Consider the following 13,369-nt stretch of genomic DNA (forward strand, 5'->3'; position numbering starts at 1 on the left):
CATTTTAAACTAATAAGCTACTATCTGATTTAAGTCCTTATTTACTGATCATCTACCCCAGGCATGGCTATGTTAGACTCTGTGAGGATAACTAAAAAGTTTATAATTTAATGAGTGGCTTTTAGCAGGCAGAATTTTTAGGTAATTCTTAATTTTAAAGGAAAAATTGTGAAAAAGAAAAGCCACTTTTTAGTGTCATCTCTCTCGAATAATGTGAAATGCTCTCTCAATTGAACAAAATTTGAAAGCCTAGTTTATATTAACTGGAAATGAGAGAATCTCATTACAAAAAAAAGTTTTTTAAAATTTTCTTTTAGTTAACATCTAAACCCCTAAACTGGGAAACAATCTTGTGGGGAATCATAAAGCCACTTTGGGTAGGAGTATGCATGTACCAGAGAACCACTGTCCAGGAAGGTTGAATTTCCACTGCACGCTGAACTTATACATCTAAGGCACATGTGTTTCTTGGCAAAAATCTGAATTTCCTGCCAAAATCTTGGCATAGACAAGCATAAGATCAGTGAGTTCCAAGATAGGGCTCTGTGCCTTAAATATCCATGTGTAACTTCTTTTGGCATGATGCTTTCAAAAGAAATATATTTGGTAAATTATTCATTTCCCCCTCCAAACTATAAAGTTGCTATATGGTAACTTTAATAATCTGTTGTGCAACTGTTATTACTGGTTTCTGTTGTTTAGACCTTAATCCCAGAGCAATAGCATGTGCAAATTGAAAATCAACCCTCAAGACTTCCTTAGGTGAATATTACAAACTGAGACTTAAATGTATTTCTCTCTGACCATTTTCTTTTTGTATGATATTAGATTTAGTATCCAGGTTAGTAGCCCATCCAATGATGGGGTTTATAGACATCCCTAAACCTGAAAAAATGGTTGAAATGAACTCAGGGGCGTTTTTTACTTTGCTGAAAGTAATTCTGTGTGGCTTATTTCAATTTATTTACTTTTTTCTCCAGAATTACTGTAAAGATTTTCTATTTCACTCATTACAGCACAGTGTTTTTCACATTTGAATAGACTGCATCAACATGAATTCTTTATAAGGACCTTAAAAACAAACTTTGCCAAGTCCCAGAATACAGAAGTGAATTCACATCCCAATACTCAGCTGCCTCATGAATAAAGGAGAGCCTGTGCCTGACACTTTGAAGCTGTAGCTGTTAAACCATACAGAATATTTACCTCAATAAATCATTATAAGAAACTAAGGTACAATTATACCCACAGAGAAAAAGAATTCAAAACACTGATTTATGTGTTTCAGTGCCTATTCCCTTTTCCCACTGTTTTGAATTTTATGCGTGTTTGTCATCTTTGGCTGCTCCTATGTATCTTTAAACTAATGGGTTCTGATTTTTTTTGACATTCCTCATTAAGTTTGTTATTTTCTTAGACACACAGACATGATTTGCATAGTGCACAACGTTTTACATTTAAAATTAACTATATCTCGTTTGTTAGGGCAGAAGCAAAAAATGGAAAAAGTGACTTACTTTAAGTAAAACACTGACTTTGTGCAATTTGTGAGTGTTTAAACTGAAATTCCAAATTAAGGATTTCATTTAGCATTTATTTTGCAGTACTGAGAAAGAGTAAGGAACTGGGATGTAAACACGAAGAACCATCTTTTATTGAATTATTTTGTTTTTTTTAAGTGGTAATAGTCTATGGAAAGATACATTTGTTCACCAATGTGTATTTTGTCTTTCTGAAACTAAAAAAACCCAGAAGCAAAATAAACCAGTAATGTGGAAAAAGGAATGACAGTGAGGTTGACAAAGAATCAATGCACAGGGCTTCCCTGGTGGCGCAGTGGTTGAGAGTCCACCTGCCGATGCAGGGGACACGGGTTCGTACCCCGGTCCGGGAAGATCCCACATGCCGCGGAGCGGCTGGGCCCGTGAGCCATGGCCGCTGAGCCTGTGCGTCTGGAGCCTGTGCTCCGCAGCGGGAGAGGCCACAACAGTGAGAGGCCTGCGTACCGCAAAAAAAAAAAAAAAAAAGAATCAATGCACAGATAGGAGGATTTTTGCCTGGAATAATTAATTATGGTCACCCAGGTATAGTAGGAAAAAAATGGTTTTATAATGGTATGTTATAAATTGAAAGAATAGAAAAAATATTTTAAAACAGCTAAATAATTTATCAAAAAGAATAAAATGTTTCATTGGTTTAATTTAAAACAATTTAAAGTTTATAATTTTAGAAAAACAAAGAACATGCTATCTCTGAGCCTTATCTATAGAAATAAGGGGCCGAATTTAGTTTATTGAAGTTAGGTGATCAGTTTGGGTCACAGAGTTGTACTTTTAAACAATGTAATGTTATCTAAATGTTACCCCCTTTTTCTATCCATGTAAAATTGAAGATATTAGTTGGATTAGAGTCAGAGTTTTAATGAATTCTTTATTATCCAAGCACTCATGCTTATAAGATTTCTCTTATTTTACCTTTTCAAGTGGTAGGAATTTAAGGATACATATAGATTGTAGGTTATCTGAGATTCTGGGATCTTCTCTTCCTATTCTCCAGTATTGCAACCTGTTTATTTCCTTTCAATCTGAGTAAAATTGATGGTTCCTTCCATAGCAAATTAGACTTGTTTGTTTGACATGGAGCTGTTTAAAGGTGAGAGGTTAAAGTGGAAGTTCTATAATTGGCAAGAGAAGTTAAGGCACTTCATTGAGATTTATTCATTCATTCAACAAGTGTTTACTGAGTACCTGCTGGTGAGAGAAAAACAGAAAAAGTATAGTTATATGACAGCTATTTGCAAGGTGTATCACAGAGTGATACTTTTGAGCAAAATAAAAATTCCTCTGTGTTATAATTCACAAGTGATGCTCCATGGGTAAAATTTTAAAGCATAAGCTATCAGGTTTGAACACGTTATAAAAAAGATGAAATAAACAACTAAGCACAAATACATTTTTTAAAGTAAGTTTGTTTTTGATGGGGGGAGAAGTAAAAGCCAAACATATATCAAGTTTATTTTATAGCACTCAAGCTTTCCATTAGCATTCTCCTCCACTTTCCAGCTTATACTTCTAGTTTATATTATTATGAAACACTTTGAGAAACTCAAAAGTGAAAAAGCCCTTCATAATTTAGCATTAGCATTAGCATTAGCATTCTCCTCTACTTTCCAGCTTATATTTCTAGTTTATATTATTATGAAACACTTTGAGAAACTCAAAAGTGAAAAAGGCCTTCGTAATTTAAATAAGTCTTTGTAGTTAAAAATTCCTCTGGGCTGGAACCAGGCACAGAGGTCTCTTTCTATCTTGAATAATTTTTTTCATAAAAAATATTCACTAGTCATTTTTTTAATCAAACGATTTAAAAGAATGTTTCTGGCAGTTATAAAATAATTAAATGTTTCATTACCATGTGTTCAGAGAATCTTACAATGATCAGCTTACAAGTATAGTTTAATCATTTAACATTAACATATGAAATATTTTGTGACACCCTCATGGTCATTAATCCATATTTGTGAACTATATATTTTCCATGTATTATATTACACTGATCAGTGTGATTTGATCATGTAGTAACACATTCTATGGACACACTCTGTAACTTATTAAAGTATAAGCAAATAAGGTATATTTTTAATGCTGCAGGAAAGTAAATTCAAATTTCATGCCACTTGTGACCTTATAATAATTGTTTTATTTATTATTTATTTATTTGCTAAACATTCAAGGGAAACCTATTCCTTAAACAGATGTATGGAGAAAAATTTTATATATATGTTTATTGCATAGGTAGTTTCTTTGACATGGACTGTTTCAGTTGAGATGTAAAATCCAATATTTAGGATTTTTCTTTCCTTGTTCATAAAATATTACAGTACAACACAGGCTTTCTGAAGGTGTCTGGGACATCAAACACCTTCAGAAGACCGGGGACTCAGGAAAACAAGAAGGCTGGCCAGTGGGCTTGGAATAGGGAATCTTCCAAATTCTCCATGCCTAGAGGGAATGAAGGATACTAGTGGAAAAAAGTGATTGAACTTCAGAGCTAGCCAGTGTCCTTGGACTGGGAAAAGATCTGTAAGAGGAAGGTTCTGATGTTTGTAGAAGTGTTTTCCAATGGTCTGACTCAGAAAGTCATATAGAGTAAATTTAACAATTTACATAGTCAATGTGTTTTCCTCAAGTAGCATACTCATTAATTGCTGGTACAGGGATATAGGCTGTATTTCATAGAAGGGTTAAAGCACTTCAGAGAAATTATCTCTTCTAATAAACACCAGCATAGTGTTTTTGAAAAATACATGGAAGCTTTTCTTTAGAATATAAAGTATTAGCTGATAAGAATTTGGGAGTTTGTTTTAAATATGTATAGTGGCTAGCAAAATTGCATGAACATTAGCATACGTAATTGATGTTTTATAATAAAAAATACAATTAGACAGATAATCCATCAATTCTTTTATTAGTTTGTAAATCATTTGTGAATTTTCTCAAATTATTAATAAAATATTTTCATTTCATAAACACTTTAAAATAATTAAATTCTTTAAATATTTAAATTTAGACTAACTCCAGGAACTAGATAAGTGTGTTTTAAAGTCAATAATAGGGAAAAAAATATATGTCACATCTGAAAAGTTTATTCTCTATTTTGAATTTATAATGTAGGAGATGATAACATAGTATGATATAGTTTGAAGTGCTCTGAAATTGTAATAGAAGACAGAGGTTTTTGTCTTTGCTCTACATTAGGGAAGTAACTCTCTAGGTCTCACTTTTAGTTGGTTAGTTTTTGGAGGAATGCTGTGTTTTTAAAGTAAACTTCACACTAAAAGCTACAGCATAATGAGTAATTAATTGAAAGTGAATAATAGTATACAAAGTTAGAAAAATCACAATCAAGTTTATAAAAATATCAAAAATTTTTTCAAGGAAATCAAAGCATCTAGGTATATGCTATCCAATTTGGTTGCCACTGACCACATTTGGCTATTTAAATTTCTATTTAAATTAACAAATATTAAATAAAATTCAGAATTTAGTTTCTTAGTCTCACTTAACCATGTTTCAAATTCTCAATAGTCACAAGTGGCTAGTGGCTAGACAGATATAGAACATTTCCATCATGGCAGAAATTTCTATTGTACAGCACTAATCTAGGTGCTCAAATGGTCTTGATTTCTGTAGTAGTCAAGGGGCATTATAGGTATAACCTATAATCCAGATTTCCTACTGTATATCATTGTATCACAGGCATGTAAGTTGATATCTGCTTTGGTCAAATGGATTATTTTTGGGCTTGGGGCTAGTGCTGTCAGTCCAGAGAACTCCCAGTATTTATTAGTTTAGGAGAAATCCCTTGAATTCTCATATGCTAAGGAAAGACCATGGGTTGGTTGGGACAGAGAAATTCAGATCAAACTAGACTTCCTTTTGGAAGTATATGTATATTATATATTTATGTTTGTATTTTATTTTATTTTTAAGTTTGTGTATACTCCTACCTTGTTCTAATAATGATTTAGGGCAACTTCTCCTTAGAATATTTTTCTGTTATTTTCTTCAAGGCAAACCAGTTAGGTCTATTCAACATGTATTTATTAAGCGCTAATGCTCAGCTGGATATAAAAACTCTGGGAAATGTTCAGGTCTTTGAAGAACAATTCCTGTCATTAATGAGTTTGTAATATGAATAGGAAAAAGGTATTTTTACATGAAAAGCTCAAAACTGGAAGATAATTTTAATTAGGTCCTGTTTTTATTTTTTTTGGGGTACGCGGGCCTCTCACTGCTGTGGCCTCTCCCGTTGCGGAGCACAGGCTCCGGACGCACAGCCTCAGTGGCCATGGCTCACGGGCCCAGCCCCTCCACGGCATGTGGGATCTTCCCGGACCGGGGCACAAACCCATGTCCCCTGCATCGGCAGGCGGACTCTCAACCACTGCGCCATCAGGGAAGCCCCTGTTTGTTTATTTTTGCTTTTGTTTCCTTTGCTTTAGGAGACAGATCCAAGAAAATATTGCTATGATTTATGTCAGAGTGGCCTGCCTATGTTTTCTTCTAGGAGTTTTATAGTATCCAGTCTTACATTTAGGTCTTTAACCCTTCTTGAGTTTACTTTTTTATATGGTGTTAGAGAATGATCTAATATTCTTTGACATGTAGCTGCTCAGTTTTCCCAGCACCACTTATTTAAAAGACTGTCTTTTCTCTATTGTATTTTCTTGCCTCCTTGTCATAGATTAATTGACCATAAGTGTATGGGTTTATTTCTGGGCTCTGCATTCTGTTCCATTGATCTGTGTCTGTTTTTGTGCCCATACCATACTGTTTTGATTACTGTAGTTTTGTAGTATAGTCTGAAGCCAGAGAGCATGATTCCTTCAGTTCTGTTCTTTCTCAATATTGTTTTGGCTATTTGGGACATTTTGTGTTTTCATACAAATTTTAAGATTATTTGTTCCAGTTCTGTGAAAAATGCCATTGGTATTTTGATAGGGATTGCATCAAATCTGTAGATTGCCTTGGGAAGTATGGGCATTTTAACAATATTAATTCTTCCAATCCAGAAACACAATGCATCTTTCCATCTGTTTCTGTTGTCTTCAGTTTCTTTCATCAGTATCTCATAGTTTTCCGAGTACAGGTCTTTTATCTCCTTAGGTAGGTTTATTCCTAGGTATCCTACTTTTTTTGGTGTGATGATAAATGGGATTCTTTTCTTAATTTCTCTGATAGTTCATTGTTAGCATATAGAAATACAACAGATTTTGGTGTATTAATTTTGTATCCTTCAACTTTATCAAATTCACTGATGAGTTCTAGTAGTTTTCTGGTGGTGCCTTTAGAATTTTCTATGTATAGTATCATGTTATCTGCAAACAGTGACAGTTTTACTTCTTCCTTTCCGATTTGGATTCCTTTTATTTCTTTTTATTGTATGATTGCTGTGGCTAGGATTTCCAATACTATGTTGAATAAAAGTGGTGAGAGTGGGCATCCTTGTCTTCTTCCTCATCATAGAGGAAATGCTTTCAGCTTTTCACTGTTGAGTATGATGTTAGTGGTAGGTTTGTCATATATGACCTTTATTAAAATGAAAAGATAACCTACTGAATGGGAGAAAATATTTGCAAGTGATATGACTGATAAGAGGTTAATATTCAAAATGTATAAACAGCTCATACAACTCAACATTAAAAAAAACAAACAACCCAATTTAAAAATGTACAGAAGACCTGAATAGATGTTTTTCCAAAGAGGACATGCAGATGGTCAACAGGCACATAAAAAGATTCTTAACATCACTTATCATCAGGGAAATGCACATCAAAACCACAGTGAGCTATTGCCTCACACCTGTCAGAATGGCTATCATCAAAAAGAACACAAATAACAAATGTTGGCGAGGATGTGGAGCAATGGGAACCCTTGTACACTGTTGTGGGAATGTGAATTAGTGCAGCCAGTGTGGAAAACAGTATAGAGGTTTCTCAAAAAACTAAAAATAGAACTACCATATGACCCAGCAATTTCCACTCCTGGGAATATCAAAAAAAACCAAAAACACTAATTTGAAAAAATACATGCATCCCAATGTTCATAGCAGCATTATTTACAATTGCCAAGATATGGAAGCAAGCTAAGTGTCCATCAGCAGATGAATGGATAAAGAAGATGTGATATATTATACACACATACACACACACAATGGTATAATACTCAGCCATAAAAAAGAATGAAACTTTGCCATTTGCAACAATGTGGATGGACTCAGGGTATTATGCTAAGTGAAATAAGTCAGACAGAGAAAGACAAATACTTTATGATATCACTTATATGTGGAATCTAAAAAATACAACAAACTAGTGAATATAACAACAAAAAAAACCAGACTCACAGATATAGAGAACAAACTAGTGGTTACCAGTGGGGAGAGGGAAGCAGGAGGGGCAATACAGGGTAGGGGATTAAGAGGTAGAATCAAGTTCTACATAAAATAAGCTACAAAGATACATTGTACAACACAGGGGATATAGCCAATATTTTATAATAACTATAAATGGAGTATAATCTTTAAAAATTGTGAATCACTATATAGTACATCTGTAATTTATATAATATTGTACATCAATGGTACTTCAATGAAAAATATTTTTTTTTTTTTTTTTTTTTTTGCGGTAATGGGCCTCTCACTGCTGTGGCCCCTCCTGCTGCGGAGCACAGGCTCTGGACACACAGGCCCAGCGGCCATGGCTCATGGGCCCTGCCACTCCGCGGCATGTGGGATCTTCCCGGACCGGGGCATGAACCCATGTCCCCTGCATCAGCAGGTGGACTCTCAACCACTGCACCACCAGGGAAGCCCAAAAAATATGTTTTAAAAATTACATCCTTAACTCAAAAAAATGCAAGATAATATGGGTTAAATGTGTAATAAATGGTATAGCACCGTATGCATTGTAGAAGTTCAATAGAAGTAGAGATCTGTGAGCTTGAGTGGTTGAAGAAGTTAAGGAGGAAAGGGACTTGAGCTGAGATTGAGTATGTTAGAAAGAATTTTCTAGTAAGGAGATTCTATGAGCCAAAGATCATATGTACGAATCAACAGGTATGTTTGGATACTGTATTAATGAGGGTAGGCTAGGCTGTGTAACAAATAGCACACACACTCACACATTCCTCTGAAGTCTAGAACAAAAGAGTTCTGCCCCTTTGCCTGCTTTTCTCTCTACCATCTTTGATTCCTTCCTCTTCCTTACTTCCCTTAGCTAATTAATCCTGTATTATGTAGATTCTTCCTTTCCAGGGGGTTATGAGTAACTGCCCTTATTTCCAAAAATGCCCAATATCTCAACCACAATAGAAATTGATTTTTCATAAAACAGTCTAAGTCCTGGTCTGGTTGGTCCTGGTTGGTGAGTGGCTTTCTTTCATGTAGTGATTCAGGAATCTAGGCTCTTTTGTGGCTCAACCATTCCTTAGATCAGGCAGAAGGGGAGAATGTGGAACAGTATATCTAGAAATTAAAGTTTTATCCTAGAAATGGGCTTTATCACTTCTGCTTACATTCCATTGGCTAGGATCAGTTATGTGGTTAGTTACATACTCCAAACAGCAGAGGAGGCTGGGGAATGTAGTCTAACTGTGCTTAGGAAGGATATTTTGTGATCACCTAGCAGGCCTTGTCATACACAGGAAGCCAATAAATCTAGTTTGGCTGATTTGGAGGGTTAGTGTGGGAGAGCAATGAGAAGTAAGCCTGGACATTTAGCATGGGGTCACATTTTGGGAGACTTTGACTGACAGTCTAAGCATCGTGAACTTTATAATCATTTGTGTGCTGTTGAAAGCTTTTGTACAAAGGAAAGACATGGTAACAGTGGGATTCTACAAACATCAATCCAGTATACAGAATGACTTGGAAGAGGAAAAGGTTATTAGAAAGGAAAAGGTAATCCAAGTTATAGATGACAAGGACTTGGCATATGGCAGTAGAAGTGGAAATGAAGGCATAGATTTATAATCGACTAGAAAGAAATAATAAAATATGATTAATGATCCTATGGAAGAGGGAGGAATTAAAGTGGTGGGGAAAAGGGAGAGAATTTTTCTTTTTGTTCTAAACATTCAAAGAAGTATATGTGTATGTGGTATTTGCTACACCCCTACTATTTCTTATTTATCTTAAAGAATTCATTTGCAGTCTTTTAGACTGCTTAAGGATCTAGGGCATATGTTAAAGGGGAGATCCCTGGGCCTTCTTTCCAGAGATTCTGATTTAGAGGTGTGTCTTTTTTATCAGCATGCTGAATGATTATGATGCAGATGTGGTCTGCAGACTACACTTTGAAAAACATTGCCTTAAATATATGTATTGACTCGTGGCAAGTCGATGCTTTACTTTTTCTGTAGTAAGCGATTGGAAATTTTCTATAGGCTGATAAGATATGCTTGAGTCTCTAGGTTCTGAGTAGAATGATCAGAACCATTCTTGACAGTGTGTTTTCCCTATTGTCTCAGTACTCTTGGGACAGTCTCCTTTTATTTTCTTCAGCTCCCTGAAGTGTTGGTATTAAGAATCAGAAGTGGGCTTCCCTGGTGGCACAGTGATTGAGAGTCTGCCTGCCGATGCAGGGGACACGGGTTCGTGCCCTGGTCTGTGAAGATCCCACATGCCGCGGAGCGGCTGGGCCTGTGAGCCATGGCTGCTGAGCCTGCGCGTCTGGAGCCTGTGCTCCACAACGGGAGAGGCCACAACAGTGAGAGGCACGCGTACCGCAAAAAAAAAAAAGAATCAGAAGTGTTTACCGTCCTGTCCTAAATTAGTCCAAGTGATTCTCCAGCCAGAGAAATAGAAATAACAATTTGCTCACTTTATTTTCAAAATTTTACATTTTTGTGAACTGCTTTGATATTAGGGTGGTGTCTGAATTTTGTAGGATTGTTGTGATGCACACACTTCTCTGAATATCTCAATCAGAGAGGAGGTGTGCTGATTGTTCCCCTTCCCAACATGTGTGATTTAGTCTTCTTCATTCTCCATATGCAGTGTATATGTATAGAAATGACTATAAAGATACATATCCAGCTTTTTTTTAAATATAAATTTATTTATTTATTTATTTTGGGGTGGGTCTGCGTTGGGTCTTCATTGCTGTGCGTGGGCTTTCTCCAGCTGTGGCGAGCGGGGGCTACTCTTCGTGGCGGTGCGGGGGCTTCTCATTGCGGTGGCTTCTCTTGTTGCAGAGCACGGGTTCTAGGCACGTGGGCTCAGTAGTTGTGGCTTGCAGGCTCTAGAGCACAGGCTCAGTAGTTGTGGTGCACGGGCTTAGTTGCTCCGCGGCATGTGGGATCTTCCCAGACCAGGGCTCGAACCCATGTTCCCTGCATTGACAGGCAGATTCTTAACCACTGTGCCATCACGGAAGTCCCCATATCCAGCTTTTAACAGCACTCTGAGAGGTGGAATTGGGAAGTGAGGGAAAGAAATGGGGGCTTTTATTTTTTATTTTATATTCTTCCATACTGTTTTTTTAAAAACCTGAATATGTGTCAATTTTAAGAACTCATCATTTCCTTTTTATCCATATTAAATAGATGTAGTAGTAATAGTAGCTACCACTTATTAAGTGCCTCGTCTCTACCAGTCCCTTCACATTATTTTACTTAATATTCACAAGAATTCTGCAATATAAGTATTAACATTTTACATAGCAAACAGAGATTTAGAGTGTTTATAAAACATGCCAAAGGGCATACCACTGTTTAGTGACAGAGCAAAGAACTAAATCCAGGTCTCTCTGACCCAAGTCCACTTTTTTTTATGGCTATACTATGAAGGTCTTATTTACCCTTATTCCTTTGGATGGCAGGAAACCTGTTTGTGTGAGTGGCAATGGTTACAGTCCTCCAGGAATCTTTTAGTAATTAAGAAGACCAATTACTAAGAAAAAGTAATCAGTGGAAATGCAGAATAGGGGCTAGAGGAAGGCTGCAATGCCTTTTGCCACTATGAGGAGGCAAAAGAAAATTCCATGGAGTATCCTAAGACTGGAGTAAGTTAGTCTGGTTATTTGGTTGCTCGATATTTGTTGTCACTTTGTACAGACTTTTTACCAGGCCTTAGGGACTGAATATCTCACTCACTGTGGTTCTGCCATGAAACAATTCCACTCAGAGGAAAAGGCTTTAATGAAATGATTACCTTCAGATTGTTGGCAGCGTTAAGAAAACCAATAAGAAATGCTGAGGCTCCCAGAGACCAGCAACAGGAGGATGCCATTAACATCTTCAGGCCTGAAGGTATCAAAAGATGAAACAGTGTTATTGGAGCCCAGAGCCCTACAGGAGGATTTGCTGGGCAGGAAGCATTGTTTAGGTGTGCAACCACTACTAAAATTGGGGCCCCATAGCAGGATGAGAATGGAGAACAAGTACCCGGACTTTCTTTTCTTTCTTCCTGCCAGTCTCCTGCAGGTGCTTCTTACTGACCAAATAATAAGCAAAAACCATCTGACAAGGAGCCCGGGTGACACAGTCTGTGGTTTCAGCCAAACAGGGCTCCAAGTGGAAAATGGGTCCGTGGTGGGGCAGAGCAAATAGAGAATAAACAGTACATCCCTTCATTGCTTTGCCATTGTTCCCAAGATAAAGACAAAATTCTTTACATGGCCTACAATGCCCTACATAGTTTCACCCTTGATGACCAATTCAGTATCTTTTCATTCTCTCCACTCCAATTTTACTTGCAGCTTATCAGTCCTTTGTTCTTGCCATGTACCTATCTGCCACAAATGCCTTTTCACATGCTGTATCCTTTTCCTGGATGCTTCCTTCTCTTTCCTCCCCTTTCACCTAATTAGTGCTTACATATCTTTCAGATCATAATTCAAAAGTTTCTTCTTTTGGGAAGATTTCCCTGACTTCTCTGACCAGACCAAATTCCCTTTTTAATAAGTTCTTTTAGCTAAGTGTACCGTTTCTTTATATCATACATTATTGTAGTAATTTACATTTACTACATTTGTCTGATTGTTTGATTAATGGATTTCCCCATACTAGACCAAAAACTCCATGAAGGAACTGAGTCTGATATTTGCTTATCAGTATAGTCCTAGTGTCCACATAGTGTTTGGCACTCAGTAGGTAGTTAATATTTGTCAGAAAAACAAATGAAAATAAAAGATGAATAGAAGCCTCCAAAGGATACACATTCTGTTTGATGAAGATAATACATGCATAAATAAAACAATGTAAAGAAAATACAGAGCAGCAATTGAAGCTGTTAAAGCAAGATGGCAAAGATTCCACAAAGCTTCTGTACTCTAGGTATTTGTATGTCTCTCATTCTCAAGTCCCTTGCTTGCAATTGGACACAAATGTTTCTTAGCAATGTATTATATATCTAATGAACACCTAGCACTTATACATAGTAGACATTCACTAAATATTTAATTAATGAATGTAGACAAATTATCAACCATAGAGTAGGCTTAGAATTAGTATGTGTAAGAATCATCTAAGGGACTTCCCTGGTGGTCCAAATTAGTATGTGTAAGAATCATCTGAGGGACTTCCCTGGTGGTCCAGTGGCTAAAACTCCGAGCTCCCAATGCAGGGGGCCCGGGTTCTATCCCTGGTCAGGGAACTAGATCCCACATGCTGCAACTAAGAGTTCGCATGCTGCAACTGAAACAAACAAACAAAAAAAGAGCCGCCATGTTCCAACTAAAGATCCCGCGTGCAGCAACTAAGACCCAGCACAACAACAACAACAACAACAACAAATCATCTGAGCATAATCACTTTAAAAAAATATAGGCTTCACTTCAGATATACTGATTTCAATAGAACTTGAATAG

At 36.5% G+C, this 13,369-nt stretch overlaps 1 long non-coding RNA gene across 1 annotated transcript in view; it reads right to left on the reverse strand.

Annotated features, from left to right (window-relative positions):
- Positions 1–11,708: 11,708 nt before the first annotated feature.
- LOC137231274 (uncharacterized) overlaps positions 11,709–13,369 on the reverse strand; it is a 52,888-nt gene continuing 51,227 nt past the window's right edge. Inside the window, exon 3 of the long non-coding RNA XR_010946436.1 lies at positions 11,709–11,804. This is a non-coding gene — a long non-coding RNA (uncharacterized lncRNA). The remainder of the gene's footprint in view (positions 11,805–13,369) is intronic.

Source organism: Pseudorca crassidens, chromosome 9, assembly GCF_039906515.1.
Source record: "Pseudorca crassidens isolate mPseCra1 chromosome 9, mPseCra1.hap1, whole genome shotgun sequence".
Taxonomy (NCBI): domain Eukaryota; kingdom Metazoa; phylum Chordata; class Mammalia; order Artiodactyla; family Delphinidae; genus Pseudorca; species Pseudorca crassidens.